This window comes from Pteronotus mesoamericanus, unplaced genomic scaffold (genome assembly GCF_021234165.1).
Source record: "Pteronotus mesoamericanus isolate MK-2021 breed Mesoamerican mustached bat unplaced genomic scaffold, CSHL_Meso_final contig_56, whole genome shotgun sequence".
Taxonomy (NCBI): domain Eukaryota; kingdom Metazoa; phylum Chordata; class Mammalia; order Chiroptera; family Mormoopidae; genus Pteronotus; species Pteronotus mesoamericanus.
In genome coordinates, this window is record NW_026555201.1 from 19,115,315 (window position 1) to 19,142,015 (window position 26,701).

Genomic DNA, 26,701 nt, shown 5'->3' on the forward strand with positions numbered 1-26,701 from the left:
TATTGGCTATTTCTCCTCAATAAAATATATCCATAAGGACTGAGCTTTTCATCTGCTTTGTTCAGTCCTATACCTCCAGCATCTAGAACAGTGCCTGGCACACAGTAGCCACTCAATAAATGCTAATCAATAAATACATAAACTAAGTGACCCAGGAAGGATTAGCAATGTTTTGTTGAATAATTAAGAGTAAGCTGGAAAACTGTATATTCAATATTATTTTTTCAAATCTGTATTATTTAGTTCTACCAGATCTTTAAAGGCATCTTTCAAGACTTAATCACATTAGTCAATTTTCAGATGAGAATCTTATTGTTCAAAGAGCAAGTGGTTGCAAATCCTAGTGCCTTTCTACCATTCAAAATTAGTTTTTCTTACACAGATAATTGTTCAAATTTAGCCTTTAGAACAGGCAGAAGAAAAAGTATAGATACTTGCTATTACAATACATGAAAAAGCAGCAAAAATTACCAATATTTTCAGTCTACTTAACCCTTAATCAACTGTCAAGCAAAACATCCTCCCCACTGACATCTTCAGTTAGCAAACTAAAGGGACTGCTTTTCTCAGTTCCTGTCACATCACAAGTCTCAGGAAGCAAACAAATTGCTTATCACTTAAGCAGAAAGAGAACAAGGGCATTATACTTTCTTACTACTGCATGACCAATTTCCCTATTTGTTAATGCTTTTGGTGTTGTTGAGCTCAACTTTCAAATCACATTTTTTTCCAACCCATAAAGAAAGCAGCTAATTATGACTTTGAAGTAAATTTTTCCTTTGCTTTGTTTTTCTTAAAATTGCACTGTACTTGAAATTGTCTACATACAACATTGTTGCATTTTAAAGAAACTTCCAAAATGCCAACAGCTTTCATCTTCTTCCCAGAAAACCTTGAGGTAATGTCTACATTGCCCCCAATCTTTACCGAACTCATGACCCTTAAAGAGTAGAAAAAGCTGTTCTGCTAAATCATTTTACAAATTACTAGAAAATTGGACTTAAGAAGAGTATTATAAAGTTGAAAAGATATATCATAATGCATAAGTTAAGGGCAGTAGGAATGCTTGCCCTACACAGATACACCAATGGAATAGAATAGAAAGTCCACAAAGAGACCAAAATGTGTATAAGAATTTTGTATATGAGAAAGTAGTTGTTTTAATAGCTTTTAAAAATAGAATGTCTTGTAACTGCCCAACCATTTGGAATACAGATTTAAATTCTGTATCACTTAGGAGTAGTCTGGCTCTAAGTAACAAGACAACAAAACTAACAGAAACTTAAAACACAAGGACGTTGAGTTCTACATACTATGAAGCCCCAAGGGAGACAGTCTCAGGACTGGTTCAGTACCTTACAGACGTTTTTAAGTACTCAGACTCTTTTTTATTTTTCCTCTTCACCATCCTCAGTGGGTTGGCGTTTCGTCCTTGGACATGTTACCTCGTGATCTGAGATGGCCATCAGCAAGTGCGCACATACCAAACACTAGAGGTAATGCAGGCCAGGCTAATGAGAGAGCGCTCTCCTTTAGCGTTTCTCTCCTTTTTATCAGGGTTCAAATGTCTGCTGAAATCTCGAAAGAATCGCTCTTCTGTATCCTTGGCTAGGCCAGGTCCACAACCATTCCAAGTTGTACAGGATGTAGGTTAAACCAATATTTGACTTTTTTAGTCTCCACAATTGGGAGGCAGACAAGGGAAAATTGGATTGGAAATGGATATGGGGCAGCCAATCAGACCCTCCATAATGCCTATCAAATACATGCTTTTGGCCATCATGAGAGTAAGTGCTACTGGACTAGTCCTTCCCTAATATATGACTATGAAGTAACTGTTTTCAGATATTGGGCAATGGGATAAAGAGAACTAAGTTCGCTGAGGAAGGGAAACGAATGAGGTGAACTACATGCCCACCCCAGCTTTCTTCCTGGTGAAACTTTCAGACTGAAGAACGAAGCGTAGCTCACACAAGGCATGGTGGTCTTGCTGAGTGAGGAAGCAGATCGAAGCACTCAGATACGCAGGTGGCTGGGCAAGTATCCACAGGACAAGGTACCAGGGAAAAGGGAGACATGCAGAAAAGGAGCTCCAAAATCTGCATAGGAATCCCCTTGAATCTTGGGCCAAATACTCACCTATGTGTGTACAAAATGAGACTCCATGAGGATGGGCCATAAAGAACTATCAGGGAAGGAAGAACTATCAGGAAAGGAACAACTACCAGGATGCTGAGAACTGAAAAACAACCAAAGCCTGCATGGGCCTGGGAGACATTTGAGTTCCAACCTGTCATGGTAAAAAGACCTTGTTGAATACCCTGGGCATTTGGTAGAGACTTCCAGAAAGTCTATACTCAATGTATGGCTAACGTAGCCCTAGAGTAACTACTAGTCTAGACCTGCCCTAACAAAGCTGAAAAACAAACCTGGGAAAAATCATGCTGATTCACTAAAATATTAACTATCTGCTTAACAGAACTCAGTCTTAAGGAAGAAAAAAAATCTGGACAACCATTGCATTCATATACAAGCAGAAATTACTACAATATGAGAAAGAAAATGTGAGCCATTACTAAGAGGAAAATCAGTTATTTAGAAACAAAGTTAAATTGCCATGGTTAAAATATTTAAAGACAAAATGGAAAATATAAACGTGGCAGAAGAGAATGCAGGTGGAAATTTGTAAGCGTTACACTGAAAGTAAAAGTATAAATAAAATGATTGCTAAACTTAATTACCTATGAATTTAAAACACCTGTGAATCAACAGCAAAACACTTCATAAACTGAGTTAAAATAAGCAGAAAACTGTGGGAATGAAACTTCTGTGGAAAAATGGCTTAAATTATTAATATATAAAAGCTTTTCAGAGTAATAAAAAAAATGATGGAAAATTTTTAAAAAGCAGTAGTTATAAAATACTACTATTGGTCAATAGATATAAAAATGTTTATCTTCATTAATAATAAAATAAAATGCATTTAAGTACTAAAAACTTGTTTCACAAGAGAGTGGTGATGATCAAACAGTATAATATCTTGATAACAAAAGTAAAGGAAAACTTTTATATACCACTACTGGGAAAGAGGGTGTGGATCCATAACAAAAGGTTTATTTGGCAGCCTTTGTCAACAGCTGAAAAATTTTTATAATGTCCAACCTTGCAATTCTACTTCTAGGAATATAGTCTAAGAATACTCATAGGCTATATAACCAGATAAGTGCCCAAGAAATTTATATGAAGTTGTGCATTATAGTATACTTTATAGCAAGCAGTGGCTTCGGAGGACAAAATAGCAGCAGACATTTGAACACTCAGTGACCCTGCTACCCCAGAAGGACCCATGAGCATCTTTCATGTGACAAAAATCACATGCTGGCTTCTGCTGCTCTGAAGCTGACCTTTCTGTCTGGCACTGTTCTCGACCTTCATGGTTCTGCATAGGAGCAGCAAGCTCCTTCCTCCAAATGCTGCTTTCAGTTAGGGACAGTCAAGAAGGGTTTCTTGGACTCTTAAGTATGGCAGAATTAAGTGAGAGTGTCATTTATGTTTTTTTTTTTTTAAACTTATTTCTTCTTAAAGAGAGGGGAAGGGAGGGAGAAAGAGGAGAGAAACATCAATTTGAGAAACATCCATCAGTTGCCTCCTGTCCATGCCCTAACTGGGACCCAAACCTGAAACCCAGGCATGTGCCCTGACCCGGGAAACGAGCCCACAAAATTTTGCTTTGTGGGACGATGCCCAACAAACGGAGCCACCCAGTCAGGGCAGAGTGTTTCCACAGAAGACATAAATAGCCAACAGGTACATGAAAAGGTGCTCAACATCACTAATCATCGGGGAAATGCAAATCAAAACAACAATAAGATATCACCTCACACCTGTCAGAATGACTATTATCTTGGGTCATTTTAAATATTTTTCTAAAAACACTTACTTGGACATACAGATTTTAGATGTGCCTGCCTTTAAAATCAGTTACTGTGGCAAACATTAGTTATATTTTTATATTCTTTTTTCCCTTCTATCTTTACAAAACAAACCTCTTTTATTCAATCTTCCAATGTGCTCAGCTAAAAAACATTCACCTAACATACATCCCTTTTGGCCTTGCGACCAAATTTTAGCAAATGAGATCTACGCAGAAGGAAAGGTATTGAAGAGGCATGAATTCTGCTGGTGTGCCCATCAGCCTTTGCCTCTGACCTTCACCCCGCCTTCAGCACAGGCAAGACAGCTGAGGTGCAGACAGCGTCTTGCAGTCATGACAGCAAAGCCACACTCCAAGGAGAATAGGGCAGGGGCATGCAAGCAATCTGGGTCACTGGTGGACTTAATGGGCCACCCTGGGCTCCATACCTTCTCTTTGCTTCAGAAAAATTAACTTCTTACTTGTTTAAACTGTTGTCTGTCACATTTTCTTTGAATTTTAGCCAGACACATTCCTAACCAAGATGCACATTTATGGTCACAATTCATATAATTATCTTGCAATGAGTTGTGTTTCAGGTTATTACTCTTGTACCTTTATTGTAAATCACCTCAGACCCTTCCTGACAGTAGGTGTAGTGTATATGAATCAATAAAATTATATGTATTTATAACTAGTGCAAGCTCTGCATCGCAAACTTCTGTAGGTCAGCAATAAAGATGTAAGTAGTCTGCAAAGATTTTTCTAAACCTGAATATTGATTAAAGAATCTAAAACCATTAGTTTTGTTTAATTTCATAACAATCACCTCCTCTAAATTGTTTATAATTCTATTCATAAGTAAATGAAAATAAATTTTGTGATGAGAATTTTATTTCATTCTTTGTGAAAATTATAAATGCCCTTAAGTGCTATTATCTCAGGTTGGGATGCCAGGATCCAGATCTATATCTTTAACTTCATTTTGTTCTCTTTGCAAGAAGAAAATCTGACTGCATCTCAGCTTCCAGCACAACTGGACTTCAGAATGCTGGGAAATGAATAATTCTAAAATATGTGGAGAAAATGAATGGAATATAAATTGCTGAGGATTATCATCATCTTGATGGCACCGGAGGTTTTTCCTCTTCTTTAGACAGATTCAATGGCTGGAGAGAGAGACACAATTGAACTCAGTAACTCTGCCCAAGAATGGAAGGGCAGTAACCTAAACCACTGTCACAGTTCTATTGAAGATGGGCTGCTTTGCCCTTATTGCAAATTCCTGCAATTTTCAAAGGTATCTATAGAGACTTGAAATTCTTATCTGTGAAAAAGTGATGAGACAGAATCAAGGCTCATTTAGGAAGTTTTACCTGATTACAAAAGGGCCAAAGAAATTAAGCCTACTTCTAGAAATTTCCATGTATATTAGTTCTTCATAATTACAAATGGAATTCTATGGAGCACTGAGGCTATGACTTAAACCTTCTAAATAACCTGTCATAAAAGAGAGAGATCAAGGAGGGACAATGCTTAATCTGTGGCAGGAGCTGAGCTATATTACAAAGAAAAATGCCTCTTGGTTTTGCATGCCAAAAAAAAAAAAAATTCTATCAGGGAAGCAATTAACTAACATAAAAAAGATCCAAAGCAATTGATACATTTAACAAACTTTATCTAGGGCCTATCATTTGTTAGCACTGAGATTTATACTGGGGATACAAAAAGCATTTATATGGCAAAAGTATGTAACCTTAAAAGGTTTACAGCTGAATAGGAAACATAAGACATATATAATAGCAAAAAAATAATGATACAGAGACTAAGTATGCTCCACACAATGGACTCAGCCAAAGGGACCACAGGACTTCCAAGGAATAAAGAGAATGTCATGGTTTGAGGGGCTTTGTAAACTGGCAGAATGGGCTTGAACCCCTGTTTCATCGCACCTCAACTGTGTGATTCTGGGCGTGTCATGGAACCTCATCTATAACCCTCAGTCTCCTCATTTGTAAAATGGATGTTATACTACACCCACTGCACAAGGATGTTTTAAGGATTAAATATAACATGTAAAATGCTAAGAATAAAGTCTAGCAAAAATAAATATTAGCCATTATAAATAAATATTGGAGGAACAATAACTGAAGACTGGGTTTGTAGCTGAACTAAGTCTTTCTAAAAATTTCATGAAAGACCCAATTTAAACAAATATAGGACAGAGGAGAGGGAATGTCTCAGAGCCTGGGCCAACATGACTAAAGACCAGGAAACAGGCATGCACAGGGCATGTTTTGGAATCAATAAACTTGAGTGCAGCGTAACACTAGTTCTTAACTTTTAAAAAATAAATATTGCAATAAATAAAGAAGCAAAGGACATGAGCAGTGAATTCACAAATTAGGAAATGATTAGTAAACAAACATATGGGAAAATATTCAGTCTCACTAGGAATCAAAAAAATGCAAATTACAGTCATACCTTGGTACTTGTCAGCTTCAGAACTCGTCAAACCCTGTACTCATCAAGGAAAAAATGTTTCAGGACTCGGCGCTCGCTTGCTTGGGGCTCTTTGGTTTCAGCACTCATCGTGAGCTCTGGAATGAATTAAGGAGGAGTACCGAGGTACCATGTAAAACAATGAGAGGAAGATTGACCCAAGATGGTGGATTAAGCACACAAGCCTAATTATTCACCTCACCCTAAATCCCATGACAGGAATGATATAAAGAAAAGAGAACAACATGCCATCAGCAGACTAGAAATGTTGTGAAATTCTTGAACTATAAAAATCACACTGTGCTAAACTGATGGAACCAACCCAAAAGAGTGCAAAAACAGGACCGCCACAGCCATGCTAGCCATTCTGGAGGTTATCCAAGTTCACAAGTGATTAAAACATGGAGGAGATGGAATGATTAATCAGGGAAATAATCAGGTAGCTGCTGTAACAGATACATCCTGAAATCTCACTGACAGAACACAAGAGAAGCTTATCTCCCTCTCTCACCCTGTGCCATCAGCAGCAGAGTGGGAGTGGGAGCCTTGGGGGAGGGGCCGCTGCGCTCTGTCCTTCACGCTGATGGAAGCTTTCCCATTTTCCACCTACAACTTTAGATATTTCCCTGGGATAAGAAAGAGGGTGGATGCAATCATACCCTGAGACTGGAGGTGAGTGCAGCCTCTGTCCTGCATCATGTCCCCCCAGGACCCCTATGCTTTAGAGCATCTATCTTCAAATTTTCTGCCTGGTGGTGCCTGGAATTGCTCCGAGACAGCTGTGCCATCCCCCTAGATCACAAGTCTGGCAGGTGCAACATGGGTCATGGTCACCAAAAGCCCCTTGGAAGTTCTCCAAGCTTCCTCCAATGACTGTGAATGGATGGGCTCTGTGAACATTTTTTACTCCTCTTCTCCTCTTTCTCTGGGAGTCCATCTACTTGTAGATAAGGTGCTTGATACTGTCCCACAGAGTATGGTACTCTACTTAAGGTTTTTTTTAGGCTTCTTGCTCTCTGTTCTTTCTTTGGATCGTTTCTGTTACTGCCTTGAATTACACTGATCTTCTCTTCTCCAGTGCTTAATCTGCTGTAACCCCACCCAGTATATTTTTCATCACACATGTTTGCATGTTTCCTCTTTAAAACTTACTCTGGAATATATGAGGTCTGTCCCAAAAAAGTCCAGCCATTGTTAATATAATGAGAACAGTTTGCGTGACCTCAATGTAACCTGGCAGCGAAAGAGAGTGGACTGGAATGTGCATGCATAAACAAGACAACTCCACTGTACTAGTCAGTGGGAGTGGTAGACGCTGTTGAGTGAGCATGTGTACTGTGTGGCCGTCACATTCAAAATGACTGAGCAAGTAGAGCAATGAACCTGCATCCAATTTTGCATTAAGCTTGAACGTTCCTCTGAGGAAACTATTAGGATGATTCCGAAGGCTTTCAGGGATGATACAATGAGTGCAGTGCAAAAAAAGTGTGGCAAAAACACTCTAAAGATGGTTGAGAACCTGGTGAAAGTGATCCACATTCTGGAAGGCTGGCAACAAGCAGAACACATGAGAACGTTCAATGTGTATGGGTCGCAATCAACAAAGATCAGCAACAGACAGTGTGAGAACTAGAAGCTGATCTACAGATTCCAAAAACTACTGTGTCCAAGATTCTGATACAGGATCTTGGCATGAAATGTGTTGTGGCGAAATTCGTTCCTTGGCTTCTGCTACCAGAGCAGAAGGAACACCATGTTGCAGTTGCTAATGACTTGATTCAAATCACTACCAATGAAACAGATTTCCTCAAGAAGGTCATAACTGTAGATGAATGGTGGGTAGAGTAACAATGATCTGGAAACAAAGGCCCAGTTAGTTGTCCCAATAGAAGATGCCTGGTTTTCCACACCTGAAGAAGTTGTGGCAAATTTGCAGCAAGATCAAGACCATGTTAACTGTGTTTTTTGATTGGGAAGATGTTGTTCATCCTAAGTACACCCCTCCAGACCAAACAGTTAATAAGGAGTTCTACCTCCGTGTTCCTTGTAGGTTGAGAGATGCAATATGACAAAAACAGCTGCAGCTATGGGTACCTGGTGATTGGCAACTTCATCAGGACAGTGCACCCACTCATGCATCACATCTCGTGCAGAGTTTTTTGGTGAAACATCAAATCACTCAGGTGACTCAGCCCCCCAGCAGCTCAGATTTGTCACCCTCAGACTTCTGGCTTTTCCTAAAACTAAAATCACCTTTGCAAGGGAAGAGATTTCAGATCATAGATCAAATTCAGAAAAATACAATGGGGCAGCTGACGATGACTGGGAGAAATATGTGAGGTCCCAAGGTACCAACTTTGAGGAGGACTGAGGCATCATTGTCCTATGTACAATGTTTCTTACATCTTGTATCTTCTTCAATAAATGTCTCTATTCTTCATATTACATGGCTGGGTACCTTTTCTTACCATGCTTATATTTTCTTCTAGACCTTCATGAATATATGGAGTATATTTATAGTAGATGCTTTTATTTTTGCTAGTTCTATCATCTCTGGAGTTTGTTGTATTCCTTTAAATGTGATTAGTTTTTTGGCACACAGGTAAGTTACTTGAAGTTAGTTAAATGCTTTCAACACTTACTTTAAAGCTTTTTCATAGTACTTTCAGAGGAGTCATGAGTCAAGAGTTAAATTAGTCCCAGTCTAAGTCTTATACTAGGACAACATTCTTTGGAGGTTTCTATCTATTGTGTTTTCTATAATGAGGTCTTTTCACTATGTCTGGTGAGACCATGAACTATTGCCAGGCTTGTTTGAATTTCAGTAGTTGTTCACCCTACGACTTTCTGATGGTTCTTCTGTTCTCAGAGTTTTCCTCTCACACATGCACACATCAGTACTGGGCCAGGAACTCAGGCATACACTTGACAGCTTGCTCACCCACTCTCTCTCCCTCCTCTCAAAATTTTCAGAAATACTACTTGCTCTACAAAAATGGTGTTATAGATTTACATTCCATCAAGATTTTTTAGAGTGCCTATTTTCCTGAGTTCATGCAAATTCTAATGATTGCCAATCCCAAAGCACTGACTAGGGATTGACAGTAATCAGAATAGGAAACACAAGTGCCTCTAAACATACAAAAATATGCTCAATCCTGTATAGAACACAAGATCCAAAGCAAAAAGAAAAAGAAAAAAAAAGTTTAGTAGAACAGAGACCATGCAAAAAGAGAAAGCATTAAACAATGTTATTAGAGAAGATATTGCATTCATTTTAAAACATTCTATTTTTAAAGGGATTTTCAGAAAATTGGAAAATGTTCACATACGTTAAAAATGTGTTCTGGAAGGTTAAAAAGAATAATAGGAGGGTTGAGGAAATTTCCCAAAGTGTCACACTCACACATAAAAAAAGACAAAAATATTGGAAATGAAAGAAAAATATAAAAAAAAGAACCAATCCAGGAAATCCAATGCCTAAGTAGTGTAGGCTCCAGAAACGGAGAAACAAAGAGGAGGGAATAATCAACAAAATAATTGAGGAACATTCCCTCAAACTGACATGCTAGATTGAAAGGGTCCCCTGAGTAGCCAGTACAGTAGATTAAAATAAACCTAGAATGGGGCACATAATTATGAAATTTTAAAACAGTGGAACAAAGAAAAAATTCTACAAATTTTGAGAGAGAGAGAGATGACAATGGAGAAACAGCTTCAAGTGATATCAATCTAGAATTCTACACTCAACCCAACTGTCAATCACGAGTGAAAATTGAAAAACATTTTAAGACATTTATGATCTCAAAAAGTCTATTTCCTATTAACTCATGATGAACTAAAACTGAGTAATGTATTCCGTCAAAATAAATCAAGGAAGAGAATAACAGAGAGAAATCAAGATGGTGGAGGAGAGAGCGGAAGTCACCCTGACCTCCTCCCAGGACAAATCTGAAAATAAATTAAATTGTGGAGAAATCACCTGGAACAAACAACTGAACAATAGTGAGAGAGAAGCCTTATAACCTCAGAGAGACAGAAGAATAAGCTTTAGCACAACCTAACTACATACTTGAGAAGGCAGGCCAGGGATCCATTGGCAGCAGCACCAGGAGGATATTGAAATGGTCAGCTGGATCCCCCTGAGAAGAGTGGGATCTCCAGCCTATAGGACCAGAGCCCAAAAAGTACACAGATAACAGCCAGTTGCAAAAAGAGGCAGGGTTGCTCTCTGCCAGAGACAGGTGGTTGGAGATGCAAAGAGCCTTTTAAAGGGCCAGTGCATAAATTTTTATTTGTAGCCACTTACCCTGGGCTCTGCCAAAGGTGGGGGCAGAGTGGGCTAGAGACACCTGAGGAGAGACTGGGGAAGGAGGCTTTGGGGAGAGAACTGAGAGAGTAGCTGGCGGGATCCAGTGCTGACTCATCCCCCATACAGCAGCAGCCATCTGGTGGCAGCAGCGCCTGAGTGGCAGCAGCGTGAGAGGGCACAATAGCCCAGCCCCCAGGAGGGGCTTGACCCTGGCCCAGTGGTGCTAAAGCCTGACAGCTGAGTATAGATTGGTAGCCACAGATAGTAGATCCTTGGCTAAAGGGGGCACAGAGTGGTCTAGAGGCACTTGAGGAGAGACAGGAGATGGAGGAGAGAACAGAGAGAGTAGGCAGGATCCTGGAGCTGACTCGTCCCCCATACAGCAGTAGACATCTGGCTCAGGCAGACCACTCCCCTGAACGGCAGCAGTGTGAGAGGATCCAATAACCCCGCCCCCAGGAGAGACTCTGTCCCACCCTGTGGTGTCTCTAAGCCTGCCTGCTGAGTGCAGAATGAAGAGATTAACAACTGAAGGAGACAGCCACAGACTGTAGATTCCTGGAAGTCTTGAATAGACTGCCTAAGATCAGACAGGGGCAATATTTGACATCATCAGAGGCAGATCCAGAAAGGAAAAACCAGCGGTCACCTGCCATAGAAGTTCACATCACAAAGTCAGAAAATCAAGGCAGATCAATTTAAGAAACAGAAGCAAAAAAGAAGAGTCTCACGAATAATGGGAAGACAAAGAAACACCCCCCAGTCAAAGGGAAGGGAGGAATCCCCAGAAAGAGAACTATATGAAATAGAGGCAAGTAAACTATCAGATACTGAGTTCAAAACAATGGTTCTAAGGAAGCTCAATGAGCTCAGTGAGCTCAGAGAGAATTACAAAAAACTACAGGGAAACTACAAAGAATTTGCTGCAAACTATATCAGCATAAAAAAGGACATAGAAACTATCAACAAAAGGCAAGAGGAAATGAAGACTACAATTTCTGAATTGAAAAACACAGTAGGATTCCAAAACAGGCTAGATGAAGCCAAAGAACAAATCAGCGAGCTGGGGGCTAAGGTAGAAAAAAGCTTAGAAAGAACAAGAAAATGAAAAAAGACTCAAAGAGAATGAAGAGGTGTTCAGGGAAATGCAGAATACCCTGAAATGTAGTAATATCCATATAATAGGGATACCAGAAGGAGAAGAAGAGGAGGAAGAGATAAAAAACCTGGTTGAAAAAGTAATGATGGAAAACTTCCCTAATTTGAGGAGAGAAACAGTCACACAAGCCCAGGAAGCACAGAGGGTCCCATTCAAGAGGAACCCAAAGAGGCCCACTTCAAGACACATCATCATTAAAACGGTAAATATCAAAGACGGATAGAGAATCCCAAAGGAAGCAAGGGAGAAAGAGGTAGTAACATATAAGGGAGCCCTGGTATGGCTAGCGGCTGACTTCTCAACAGAAACACTACAAGCCAGAAGGGAATAGCAAGAAATATTCCAAGGAATGAAAAGCAAAGACCTGCAGCCAAGACTGTGCTACCCAGCTAAGCTCTCAATTCAAATGGAAGGTGAAATAAGGAGTTTCCCAGACAAAAGAAAGCTAAAAGAATACACCTCCACCAAACCAGCATTGCAAAATATGCTAAAGGGACTGCTTTAAGAAGATGAAGAAAGAGTCTATGAATACCCAGTCCCTTTCACACTCACCAATACTTGATATTACCAATATTTTTAATACTTATTAATCTGAATGTAACAATGATGTGTTATTTTAATTATTACTTTATTACTGGTTGAGACTAAACCTGTTTTGTATATTATTTGCCTATTTCTATTATTTTTAAAAAGCTTTAAATGAATTTTTGGTATTCTTTATCCATTTTTTGACTGAAAGTTAATAGAATTTTTTCCCTAAAAAAAATATTAACCCTTTTTTAGATGTGTGGCAAATAGTTTCCTATTCTATTACTGGTCCTTTAACTTTTTTTATATGTATATTACTATATAGTCTTAAATGTTCAATATAGTCTAATTGTCAATATTTACTTTATAGCTTCTGGGCTTGAATGCTTTACCTCAGGATAAGAAAAATATTATTTTGTATTTCTTCTAAAACTCCTTAGATTTTACATATTGATTTTTAACTCACCTGAATATTTCTTGTATAATGTGTGAAATAGGGCTCTATATTTGTTTCATTTCAAGTAGTAGTGGTTCATGCACCTTACTTGTTGAATAAGCCTCATTTTACCCATTGATTTGAAATATCAACTTAATCATTTATTACATTGTTAGACAGATATATATGTTTGTTTCTAGAATGCTCATTTTATTGCATTGATCTGCTTGATTCTTTCTGTGCAGGTGTCATGTTGGTTTAATTGCTGAGACTTTATAATGGATTTAAATTTTTTAATATTTTATAATGGATTTTGACATTTGGAAAAGAAAATAGGTAAAATCAATCTGCATTAAAAAAAAAGAAGGTAAAAATGTGGGAACTCCTATCTTTTGCAACAACATGGATGGAACTGGAGAATATAAGTGAAATAAGTCAGTTGGTGAGAGAGCTACCATGTGGTCTCACCTATAAGTGGACCCTATTCAACAAAATAAACTAACGAACAAAATCAACCACAGGCATGGGAACATGGAGCAGACTGAGAGTGACCAGAGGGGATGGGGAAGGAGGACAATGGTGGAGAGAAGGAGAAGGGACTAGACAAAGAACATGTATGAGTGACCCATGGACATGGACAACCGAGTGGGAATTGACTGTGGGAGCGGGGAGTGGGGTGGGATGGGTGGAGGAGGGCAAAGGGGGAAAAACTGAGACAACTCTAATAGAATAAACAATGACTTAAAAATTTAAAGAAAAGAAAGAGAAAAACACAAGATTTAGGAAAACAGGAGGCCCAATACAAAGGAAAGCAAGTGGAACATCCAAGAGAAAAGTGAAAAAAAAGATCACAAGATGGTAGTTACATAACAAGTATAAAGAGGAACCAGAGCAGTGCTATTCAAAAGGCAGACACACTGAGGACCATCATTAGCCTTTTTGTCATCATTTTAATCTGAGGATAAAACATTCAAATGAAGCCTGGCCCAGAGTTTTAGATGCACTTGGCCTGTTTGAAGCATACAATGATGATGAACCTGGTGCTTCCCTTTCCCACTTTGTAGCCTGACTCTTGAATCACCTGAGAAGATTCTAGACTTCCTCAAAAGGGGCTTCTGAAAACTTTCAGGAAAGCCGAGTCCAAACCATGACCCAGTGGCTCTGAGGGTATGTTTTCTGTTTCCTCCAACTGTGGCAATGTTGCTTCTTCTGTACACAGCTAAGCTTGTGCTTGCTACTGGGTTTCTCAAAATTAAACAATATATTATTGCAGGATATGTACATAGGTACTAAAGCTGTAAAGAGAAACAGCACAATGAACACAGAACTAGTACAACGCTTCCTCTAGATGGGTAAAAGGAGGGTACATTCATGTAGGAACACACAGCCGTTCTCAAATGCTGGTAATGTTCTGATCTAGTTGGTATAGTCACAACTTTTCATTTTATGATTATTCTTTCAAATGTATATATACATTCTTCTATGTAGGTGATATACTTACAATAAAAAGAAAAGATACAGCAACATAATAATGTTCATAACTGGAAAAGTAGGTCATAGAATCAAACACATGCTATAATCACAATCATGTGCATTGCATGATGGTGGGGGCGGTGGAGGGCAGCTATAACCAAACGAGAACACTAAATTATATTTAAAAGATTACGCATGATTTTCTCACAAACCCAAGAGTTTTCAAGTGACTTCAAGAGCAGCATTTCATTTGGTGCTCCCCGTGCTGTGAAGCACAGGTTTTCACCGTCTGACACTGCAAATGGAGAAGCAGAGGCTTGCATCGTTTAACAAAGCTCGCCCACCATCTCACCATCAAGGAACAATGGGCCTGGGACTCAAACCTCTGTGTCAAACGACCTCTCTGTACCACCCTCTTCTCTTACCTCAGGCAAGTGACCATCTCACTAAACTTCCACTTCTTCATTTGTAATATAATAATATTGATGATGGGGCTTTACTTAAAGAGTTCTCAGGATTAAGTGAAATAAAGCGCAGAAAGCATTTTACTATACAACCTAGCACATAATAAGTACTCAATAGCTGTTATGTATCAATAATAGTAATGTTAATATTCAGGTTCAATTTGATAGTCAAGTGCGATTACTATTCAACTAGGCATTAGGCATATAAGAGTGAATATGAGCTCACTGTCCAGTGGGAACAAACAATTAAACAAATTCAAGAACCCATGGAAATGATGGAGGTATGATGCTATGAGAACAGAAGGGAAGAATACTTGGATTGGGCCTTGCAAGGTGAGGGCAGCTGGGGAAGGTTTCCTCAAGGAAATGTTACTCAGAGATACACAGTTGAATTGGAAAGGAATCTACGAGACTATGTCCAGACTATGTCCTTAACCCTCACCTAAGAAAAGAAAAAATGATGAATGTGAAGCTAAGGCAAGGATGTCACTATACCCTGAGTCTAATACTACCCTACTAAAGAGTTCAACAGTGACTGTTAAATCAAAGGAATAAGGGCAAAAGGCCAGTGATTTTGATAATTAATAGATAACTAGTTTCAGGAAAACTTAAACAAGTACAGAGTGGATGGTATCAAGGAATTGTTTATTTTGTGAGGTATGATATGGTGGTTATGTATATTTTCAATGTTTTTCTTTCCTGTTAGAGATACAGAGTTCCATTTCCATAGTGCCTTTGCTTACACGATTGACCCACAATAGGAACGGGATGGGCGGCAGGCGACTGGTGATGACAATTATAAAAGAAAGTGTCAAAAGAAAGAAATCACCAGGAATTCACTAGGAATAATCTTTTCTCAACTTTTATGTATGTTTGATGTTTTCCATAATGCCTTTTTTAATATTTAAGTTAGATGGAATTTATTTTTCTTTTATTTTTTTAATTTATAAATCATGTTTATTCTATTACAGTTGTCTCAGTTTTTACTCCTTTACCCCCTCTACCCATCCCACCCCTGACCCCCACTCCCACAGTCAATTCCCACTCGGTTGTCCATGTCCATGGGTCACTCATACATGTTCTTTGTCTAGTCCCTTCTCCTTCTCTCCACCATTGTCCTCCTTCCCCATCCCCTCTGGTCACTCTCAGTCTGCTCCATGTTCCCATGCCTGTGGTTGATTTTGTTCGTTAGTTTATTTTGTTGAATAGGGTCCACTTATAGGTGAGACCACATGGTAGCTCTCTCACCGACTGACTTATTTCACTTATATTCTCCAGTTCCATCCATGTTGTTGCAAAAGATAGGAGTTCCCACATTTTTACCTTCTTTTTTTTTAATGCAGATTGATTTTACCTATTTTCTTTTCCAAATGTCAAAATCCATTATAAAATATTAAAAAATTTAAATCCATTATAAAGTCTCAGCAATTAAACCAACATGACACCTGCACAGAAAGAATCAAGCAGATCAATGCAATAAAATGAGCATTCTAGAAACAAACATATATATCTGTCTAACAATGTAATAAATGATTAAGTTGATATTTCAAATCAATGGGTAAAATGAGGCTTATTCAACAAGTAAGGTGCATGAACCACTACTACTTGAAATGAAACAAATATAGAGCCCTATTTCACACATTATACAAGAAATATTCAGGTGAGTTAAAAATCAGTATGTAGAATCTAAGGAGTTTTAGAAGAAAATAGAACATAATAACATTTTTAAATTTAAAAAAAGGCACTAGTGACTTGAAGAAAGCCACTTCAGATAAATGTTGTGTGGAGAAGCAGGTGGGAAAGGACCAAAGGCGACGCGGGTGATGAAACATGACGGCAACGCGCAGAGCTTGACTCAGGGACTTTGGCCAAGCTGGCAGAGCGCCAGGCAGAGAAAAGGGGGATGCGATAGAGACTGGTGCATAGATATCAATGTGGTTTGGTTAAGTGCAAGGGAAATCTAAACACGTTTGTGGGTCTAAATGAAGAAGCCACTGGAGGAAGAAAAACTGAAAAGGTAAAAGCGGTGATAGATTAAAATTCCAGGTAGCAGGCTTGAGTCCTAGGAGGAGAGGTGATTCAACCATCCACAAGAGCAAAAGAAACTACTTTCACATCCATGTCAGCTGGGGCAAAACCTCCAGCTCTGCCACAAGCCTGGATTTCCTTTGTGTCAGGAACACAGTAGCCATCACCTTTATAGGTAGGATGGTGCTATTCTGATGCAAAATAACATCAAAATATGACACTGGAGGGCACAAGCTACTAATAAAAAAGAAGCAAAGGCACCTTTGACTCAGTGTGGCTTAGGTGTTTGGGCTTTGTCCCACAAAGACAAATGTCACTGGTTCAGTCCCTGGTCAGAGCACATGCCAGCGTCGTGGTTCGGTCCCCAGTTGGGGCAGCGTGGAGGAGAGGCAACCGATTAATATTTCTCTCTGGCATCAATGTTTCTCTCCCTCTTTCCTCCCTCCCTCTAAAGGTAAATAAATAAAATCTTTTAAAAAGAAAGAAAAAAGGAAGGCAAAGGCAGGTGAATAAATAGGTACAAAGAACAAGCAAGACAAGCCCTAGCTTGTAGGGCTCAGTGGATTGAATGCTGGCTTGTGAACCAAAGCAGCACAGGTTTGATTCCCAGCCAGAGCACATGCCTGGGCTGTGGGCCCCCGTGGGGGGGCATGCAAGAGGCAACCAATCGATAGATGTGTTTCTTGCACATTGCTGTTTCTATCTCTCTCTTTTTTCCCTCCCTTCCCCCTCTCTAAAAAATATAAATATTTTTAGAAAACAAAAAACAAGCAAGGCAAACTTGGTATGGAAAAGAATCTGGTAGGGAATATAGTAGCCAAAGAATGTATATGCGTGGCCCATGGTCATGGACAACAGTGTGGGCATTGCCTGGGGAGTGGAGGTAAGTCTGGGCGGAGGGGGCAAAGTGGGGAAATTGGGGCAATTGTAATAGTATAAATAATATAATATAATTTTTAAAAATGACAATAAAAATATAGTAATCAACAAGAAAACAAATTAAACGATGTTTTTCTTTAAAATAAATCTGGAATGGGATGAATCGTACCATTCACCACGGCTCTCCCTCTCTACCATTAACTCCTATCAGATTCCAGCGAACATCCCAGCCACAGTCTGAGGTCTCCGGTGTAGATGCGGCCTACATTGGGGTTAGTAACCTGAGGGTCTCAGTCTGAAGTAAAGGGGGGAAATATGTGTGTGGGGGCGGGGAGCGATAGGAGATGGGGAAGAGCTGTGTCCAAGTTACAAGACCGAGACTCAGTAGGCCCTGAACCTCAAGGCTCAGTTCAATCCTGAGCCAACCTTTCTGGCTTGAACAGCAGCAGGCTGCTTAAATGGCTACCCATGAACAGAACCCATGCTATTATTATGCAACACTAAATTTAATGATGAGGAATTTTGACTCACCACTTCTCTGCAATTTTGATTTCTACAGTTATTCTCTAGTTGGCCCATGGTAGGAGAAAACTATTCCAAAATAATTATCATTTAAAAAACAAAAAACAGTGAGAGGAGTAAAATTATTCCTCTCCTTCCATGCAAAGAAAAGAAATATTTCCTACCTTTTCCCCTATATCCATCCAAAAAGGTACCTAAATCAGTGGACCTTTGAAAACAATAATCGCCAATTGTAATAAGGAACTAGAATTCCACCAGAACAAGTCTTTTCCTTAACAAAGCCAGCTCAGGAACTGTGAACTCTTTGCTGCACTGTTTAGCTGCCTTAATAGGGCATCGTTAAAATTCCTTCTTCCACTCACTACTTGAGATGCAAAGCCAGGGAAATGGTCCACTAGGTGCAAGTACAGATATTCTAATTAGAGACATTGTAACCAGGGTTTCTGCCCATCCATATGCTAAATCATGTGAATTGCATGAATAGTGAAACAGAGTGGCAAGTCTTTCAGATCTGCCTTCTGAACTGAATCCATATTCTGCTTCTAATTAGAACTATAAAGATTTCCTATATAAAAGCTCACATTTCTAACTCTCCATCCATTACTGACTCTTTCGCAGCGCCACTCACCCACAGACCTCGCAGCAATACCCACTCCTGTGTGTTTTTTCCTCCCTGGGACACAATCCATTTCCCCTCACCAGGAATTCTCACTGACAAAACCTGGAGAGCAGAGTTATTCTCAGAGAACAGCTTGCCTAGTGCCAGGCTTCATTTGTCTTTCCCCATGGGTCATTTATCACAGGGAGGTGGCCTGTTGAGGCAAATCCTAATTGAAAGCCTGTGCGTTCTCTTGTGTGCAACCTGGATGCCAGCACCAACCAAAATGAATTACTTCGCACCCTGCACACAGGTGCGCCATTACAGAACTGGGCAAAGTCCCACAAGCCAGCAATAACATACCCTATCACTGTCTTTGGGAGAAAGATTCTTCCAGTTCTCAGAGGAGAGTAGTCATATAGTACTGCAGTTTACACATGCAATCCAAGCTCTCTCCCATGCCAAAGGCTTTGTTTCTACCTTATGTTTAACTACCTTATTGACAGAACTCAACAGGAGAAGGTTGGTTCTACATTTGGGTGGGTTCCCACATCCATTTCCTTACCCACCCCCACATTACAGGTAGAATTCACTTATAAAAACCTCAGGCGCATTCGTTCATTCAGCAAACGCGAGTTCCCATCATCCACCAGGCACAGAGGTAGGCATGGGCATATCACTGGAGGAAGATAGAACTTCGATTTCGAGAAAGAATTCTATACCATGATAATATAAACATTGATTGTTGACTTTCAATATTTAGAGTTAACTTATGCCTAAAACTTAGAATACTTAAAAAATGGTCACAGCAGAGCGTGAACGGTAGCGAAAGCGATGATGTAAAAGCGCTGATGACAAAGGCCGGGGAGTGAAAGGGAAGGACGCTTGCTGAGCAGAAGGGTTGGGGACGCAAACGCTTAACAGAGTCTATGGAAGAATAAATAAAAGTACAAATGAACGAAGGCTCCTGAGCTGGTGACGGTGAACATTCCTGGGCCCTCACCTACAGCCACCCCCCTTTCGCTGCCCTTCCCCTTGCCTTTACTTGTTGGCAGAGGCCAGATTGCATCTCCTTGTCCACATTACTCCCCGGAATCCTGTGCTCAGGAATGATGGGGGTACAGCATGATCAATCTAAATTGTGGTAACTCCATACCCCCTGTCAGGCGTTCGTAGTAGGTTTGTGGTTGCTTTTAGCCAAAGAGACATGGGGAGGAATCTGCACCGGGCTCCTGGCAGACATACGAAGGAAGAACGGCCTCCTGTATTTTTAAGACATTCTCTCAATGAACTAACCTTATAGCTGACCTATCGTGGGACATCTTATTGTGGGAAAATACATTTTCCTTACTGCTTAACTATTTGGAATTAATTGTTTTTCTTACTAGAAGTGAAAGCAACCTAACACACAATTATCCATTAAGGAATTAAGTGTGATGACTAACTGTACTGGATGGAAGGAAAAAAGAAGGGAGGAGGAAATATAAGTGAACTTAAGTTCTCACATATAATAGCAGATCAATAGATAATATACATACAAATAATTTTTTAAAAAGGAAAGAAGAGGCAGCATAAGAATTCTGTTTGGAGGGCTGGAGGCAGTCATCTGAAGAAACAAGGTAAACATGGGAGCAGAGCTGAGGAGGGGGAAGGGGGGAAAATATTATTTTCCATTATAAGTCCATTTGCACTATTTTATTTTACAATATGTGTGTGTAAAAAAATATGTGCATGTATTATCTTTGATAAAAGTTTTAAAATTTACATAAGAAGAAAATGAATTTGAAACTAGAAATTAATTTCCTCTTCTGGAGGCACTAAGAAAAAATAAGACTTTTTCTTGGAGACAAATCAGCAGTTAATAGAAGCACTTTTAACCCAGGAAGTGTCCCGAGGGCCCTACTGCGTTTCCTTCTGCGAACAGCACAGGAGCGTTCTCTCTCCGCAGAGGTGAATTAGCTCTTGGCAGTGGAAGTGTTTGAAATAGGAGGGGACGAGAGAGCAAGGAGGGCAAAGAAAGAGAAAAATCCTCTGGCTACAGTGCAGCCAGCTTTCCTCTCCCCTAGGCAGCGTAGATGATGCAGATGTGCAGATTCCACCCTGTGAAAATAGGTGGCAGCTGTAGGAGTTGGATGACTAAGCCGAATTTCTCCCGGAAAGCGAGGCAAGTTTTCTTCAAGCTGATTTCACTCTTAAAAGCACATGAGAAAATTGCCCTGGTTATCTTGACAGTCCCCTCAGGGACATGAACAAAGACCATGCTTCCAACTGCCACCTCCCACACCTCTTTGACACTGTTGACTAAAAGGTACTAATGACCTAACTTGAGCCACCAGCAGAGCTTTAAATCAGCTATGGGCATTTCCTTTTCAACAAACCCCAAACCTTCATCGCTGCAATTTTGTTCCCAGGGGATAAGAGCTACTGAAACAAACTGTGAAGACGACAATCCTCTAACTTCCAGAGTCCAAGAGAAATAAACATTTATTTCCAACTTTATTCACTTAATGTCTCACCGAACTGAGAGTCAGTAGGCCGTTTTAACACCATTTTTCAGTATTGCAAGACATACATATTGGTTTGAAGTCAGTTAAAATAAATCCTAACTTGAGTCTAATAGAGTCTTCTCAAATTAACCTATTACAATATTAAACATGCATTCACCCAGCCATGCTTATTTCTAGGACTATATCCTGCAGAAATAAAACACATAAGGTTGTGCATTGCAGCATCATTTGTTATGGCCAAAGAAAAATAAAAGGAAACAGTGGGGAGGAGGGCAGGGGAAAGCGGTGGCGGGAAAACGGAGACAAATGTATTTGAACAATAAAAAAATAAAATTAAAAAAAAAAGGAAAATTAAGTATGCTCAGACTAATCTCTAACATTTGAAGGAGACCTCCCAAAGGGATTTCTTTTTCTTTACAAATAAATAAATAAATAGAAACAACCTAAAACTTAAACAGCAGGAGACGGATTAAACAAATAATACCATATTCATGCTATGGAATTTCATCTAGCTATTAAAGCAAAAATAAAATAAAAACTAAATAGAACTCTGAATTTTCACAGAAAAATGTCTATGACACATTGTTATGTGAAAAACCAAGTTTCAGAACGATATGCATAATATAATGCCATATTTACAAAAACAGCTATGTGTGTAGATGGATATGTGTGTTTTTTCCATGTACCTAGGGAAAGATATGAAAGGGTGTACATCAAACTCTTCATGGGAATCCCTTTGGGGCATGGAATTAGAGAAGAGGAGAGTTTTACTTCATGTATCAGTGAATATTTTGAATTACTTTATCAACCATACATTCTTTTGTATTGAGGAAAAAAAATGTATTTGTTGGGAGTATGGGAAAGGTTATCAAATTCTCTTTTCCAGGACCACACCTAACATCACAATTTAACAAAAATTTCTCCAGGTTTGCAACCTTCTTTATAACTTTGTCATAATAATAGTTTTCATTTAGTGAAAATCAAAATGTACCTGATATAGTAGAAAGTGCTTCACATACAGTTACTTAATCCCTCAGGGAACAATACAAGCTTTATTAGACCCACTATGCAAATGAGAAAATGAAATGACGAAACAAGAGCACATTAAGGCCAACAAGCAGCCTAGTTTGGACTCCAAGACAGGTCCAACGGGAAAGCTTGTGTTCTCCCTACGACTAGACCTCGTGTATTAAGCACAGGCATCTAAGCAGCCGCCCTTTATCCACAGTTTTGCTTTCTGCAGTTTCAGTCCCATGCAGTTAATCATGGTCTGAAAATAGCAAATGGAAAATTCCAGGAATAAACAATTCATATGTTTTAAATTACATACCATTCTGAATAGCATGATGAAATCTCATGAGTCCTGCTCTTACTTGACCAGGACGCAAATCGTCCCCTTGCCTGGCTCTATGGTGTGTGTGTCACCCGCCCCCTAGGCACCAGGCAGGCATGTGCGTCATCAGATTAACAAGGTATTGATCACAGTGCTTGTGGTCAAGTCAGCCTTACCTTACTAAACGACCCCAAAACACAAGGGTAGTGGTGCTGGCAATGCAGATATGCCAAAGCTGCAAAATGCTTCATTGAAGTGAAACAGTAGAAGTCCTCAATAAAGAAAGGAAAAAAAAAAACATCCTCTGAGGCTGCTAAGATCTACAAGAAGAACGAATCTGTTCGTGGAATTGCCTAATTTATAAATTTCACTTTTATCATAGGTTTGTATGTAAGGAAAAAAAAAGCCACTGTGCACAGGCGATGGCAAAAGTAGGTTTCCAGGCGTGAGTGTGCAAAACGCAGTTTACTCTTGTATTATTATCTATTAATTATTGTATTATTTTTCCATATAACTGTAAACCTACTTGTGCCCGACCTCGTATACAGGGTTTGGTATTATCCACAGTTGCAGGCATCCAGTGGGGGTCTTGAAATGTGCCCCCCAAGAATAAGAGGGACTACGGTATAGTACAAGAGTCTTAAAAACCTACCTCTCAGAACTGTTACAAAAGAATCAAAGGAGAGAGGCCCCAACAGTTCCCCCCCAAAGAAAACGCTCACAAGCCACCTCGTCTTCTGGGAGTCTAAGCCGTACTCTCCCAGCCGTTTTCTCTATCTTTAACCTATTTTTCAAAAATTCTCTTTAGTGAGGTCTCTCCAAATTCCCTAGCTTTCTCTGGAACTGAAATCCAAACAGATATCTTCAATGTTGAAGATGATCCCGCAGTTTCTAAAAGCTAAGATTTTATTCATCAATCGCCATAACCTGCAGGCTTGGTGTTGTGTTTTGTACATTCACAAAAATGAAAATATTGCAAACTCATAATCATTTGACTCTTACACCTTTTTCAGCTCTACTTGCACATGGTTCATTGTTCCTGGCCTTGAATTTGTAATATTTGTTAGCAGCTCTGTGGGAGGGACAGTGGTCAACAATTTTTAGAAGGAAATGTTCATCAGAGCCAAAGAGAAAAACTCAGTGGGGTTTAAATAATGCAAGGCATAGTAAATAAATGGAAAAATACAATGGATGTTGGAGAGGCAGTAGATCTATTTCCTATCGTGCACCCTGAGATGTGACTGATTTATTAGTGATTCTGTGTTCTCACCCCGTTTCAGTGACCAGAAAGTCCTTTCATCCCATCACTGGCTGGTCCAAAGATCATACTCCCCAGGGACCTAGCACTTCATAATAATGACTCATTATTTATTCTAGCCCCAGGACATTTCAAATGAGTGTTTCAAACCACTGCTGTTTAGTATATTGGATTTAACTCTACTGATGCATTTATTGACACCACAGGAACCACCAAAATGTGGTGGTCTCCGCAGCGCTTCAAAAGCTGCATCTTTGTTTGATTTTTTTCACAAATCCTGAAACCTAGCACAGTCTTTTCTACAATAATTAATCAAAATAAATGCATTTGCCGAATGAATTAATAAGTAAATATTTAAACAAACTGTCGGAGTAAGAAACTAATGCTTTTAAAGTGTGAAGGAATCAAATTTTTCTTAATGAGCACACCAAACCTTTTCCAAACCTGTGCCAAAATAACCATGAGGCTAGGAGCTGTATCTGGCATTGCCAGGCGTACTGAAGCACTCAGTAAAAATGTGCTGAGGAAATGAATAGCAAACTAGATTACCACAAGTTATTCTCATTCATTTTCCTGATATCTCATTCTTTTTCCTGATGATATTATATGAGTTCTGTGGAGCACAAATTGGATATTTATATCTGCTCCCTCCTTTATCAACTTTTGATTTCTCTGCCTGGGCCTCCTGCTACCTGAGCCGCGGTGTCTATATGTCCTACAAATAGAAAGATACATAACCCGTTGGAGAGAAAATTAAGTAAGCTGCTTCTAAGACATTTCCAAAAAAAAAAAAAAAAAATCCAAAACTCTTCAGAATCAACACCAGAATAAAAGCAAAATAAACAAACAAAAAGGGCGTCCCCAAACAATATAGTTAATTTTCAAAGAATTCTTTAACTCATTTTCTTACTCTGATCTAAAGGCATTTGCTTATGAAATTTCAAGAAGGCACATATTATGAATCTGTCCTTCCTAGAGTCACTGAATACATTAATGGTGGCTAAGTGACATGCCTATGTGTATGGAGTGGCCTGGGAGGGAGGGCATAGGTCTGAGGGACAAGTGAAGGGTACCCTTATTCACTTAATTTTCATTTCCAAACTGCTGCTTTCTATATGCAAAGCTAAGTCAAGGCACTCCCACTTACAGAATAAACACATCAGTGACTCCCATTGTCCTCAAGGTAACTCCCTTCACATGGTGTGTGTCCCCTTTTGGGATCTGGCGCAAAATTCTCCACTCAGGATCTAATTAAACTAAACTTGCTGTTATTACTCATTTTAATTATAAAAAAGGTTAATAATAATTGCCAGTAAATAAAAAGTATTTATATACACAGAGTCCAGGATAAAGCTTAGAACACAGTAGATGCTGGTTGACTAATAGATGACTTAATAAATGAAAGAAGGAACAAATGAACAAAAGAGACATATTCTTATAAGATTCTATCCACTTGTTTAGATTGTGAATGTTCTTGCTATCTCTTATTCACCGGGTGGGAGGCAGGTGAGATGGGGGTGGCAGGGGTAGCTAGACGGATGTCTTTTTCTGTAAATATTGGCATACATATGTATATGCATGTTACATATACAGTCAAGCCTCAGTTCTTGAACATCTTGGTTCTTGATTTGGTTCTCAACCAAGCTGTTGATGGAAAAAATGTCTCCGTTTCTCTAATAAAACTTCAGGTCTTGATTCTCAACCCAACAATACTTTCATGCTAATACCTATATGATCAGTCACGTGTCTCTCAGGCAACAAACAAAAGAGACTCAGTTTTCAAATTGCTATTCAAATTGCTTCTCAAACAGTCTCCTGGAACATATTAAGTTTGAGAACCGAGGTTCCAGTGTATGTGTGTGCTGTATGTATGCCAATATTCACAGAAAAAGTCTCTCTTGCTCTAGATATACGTACATACACATACATACATAAAAGTAGGTTTACAAGTTGTGAGTATGGAAAATAATACAATAATAAATAATAACACAAGAATAAACTCTGTGTTTCACATATAACTGTAAACCTACTTTTGCCACACCCTGTATATGTACATATATATGTACGTATATATATGTACATATATATGTACGTATATCTGTACGTATATCTGTACATATATATGTACAGATATACGTACATATATATACAGATACAAAATATATGTGATAGCTCAACAAAATCAGGCATTTTGGGTAATTATAATTGCTCTCTTCAGCGGGGGTTCTTGAGCCCAAGAAAGTGAGGGATTTATTTGTGTTTACTTTCTTATCCTCAAGGCTAATTGTTATCACTCAGTTAACATCCCAAAAGTTTATGAAAATAAGCAAACCATTTGACTGAAAATAAAAGTATAACCTGGTTCTCTATTGCCTGGAGAATTCATTAAAACCCCAACTCACTTCCTTAGTACCATTTTAGTCCTGAGGAAAAGCCTAAATAATGAAATCACGTGTTACTGGTATTAGCGCTTGACCCCGGCCACAGATTATAGGCCACTGAGTATTGGGAAACACACTGTCACCTGAAAGCGACCTCTACAGATGTCACTAGCGAAAAGTATTATTGCAGCTTCCTAGCTACATCCACAGAGCAAGGTGGCACAGAATGACTGATTCCTTTGCACAAACCTGAAAGGACCCCGACAGAGACCTCATTTGCTCTGTCCAAGCCCGCTCGCCCCAACACCAGAGGCCTTAGCCAACAGCGCCAATGTTCACCCGTTGCTCAGGTAAAAATGCAGTATCCACGCCTAATTCTTCCGTTCCATATTCTACATCCAGTCCTGA

At 39.3% G+C, this 26,701-nt stretch overlaps 1 long non-coding RNA gene across 1 annotated transcript; it reads right to left on the minus strand.

Annotated features, from left to right (window-relative positions):
* Positions 1 to 4,505: 4,505 nt before the first annotated feature.
* Positions 4,506 to 26,701, minus strand: LOC129075702 (uncharacterized). The gene is made up of 3 exons (XR_008529676.1): positions 26,543 to 26,701; positions 6,398 to 6,513; positions 4,506 to 5,082 (listed from the first exon to the last, which is right to left on the minus strand). It is a non-coding gene; the product is annotated as an uncharacterized LOC129075702 (long non-coding RNA).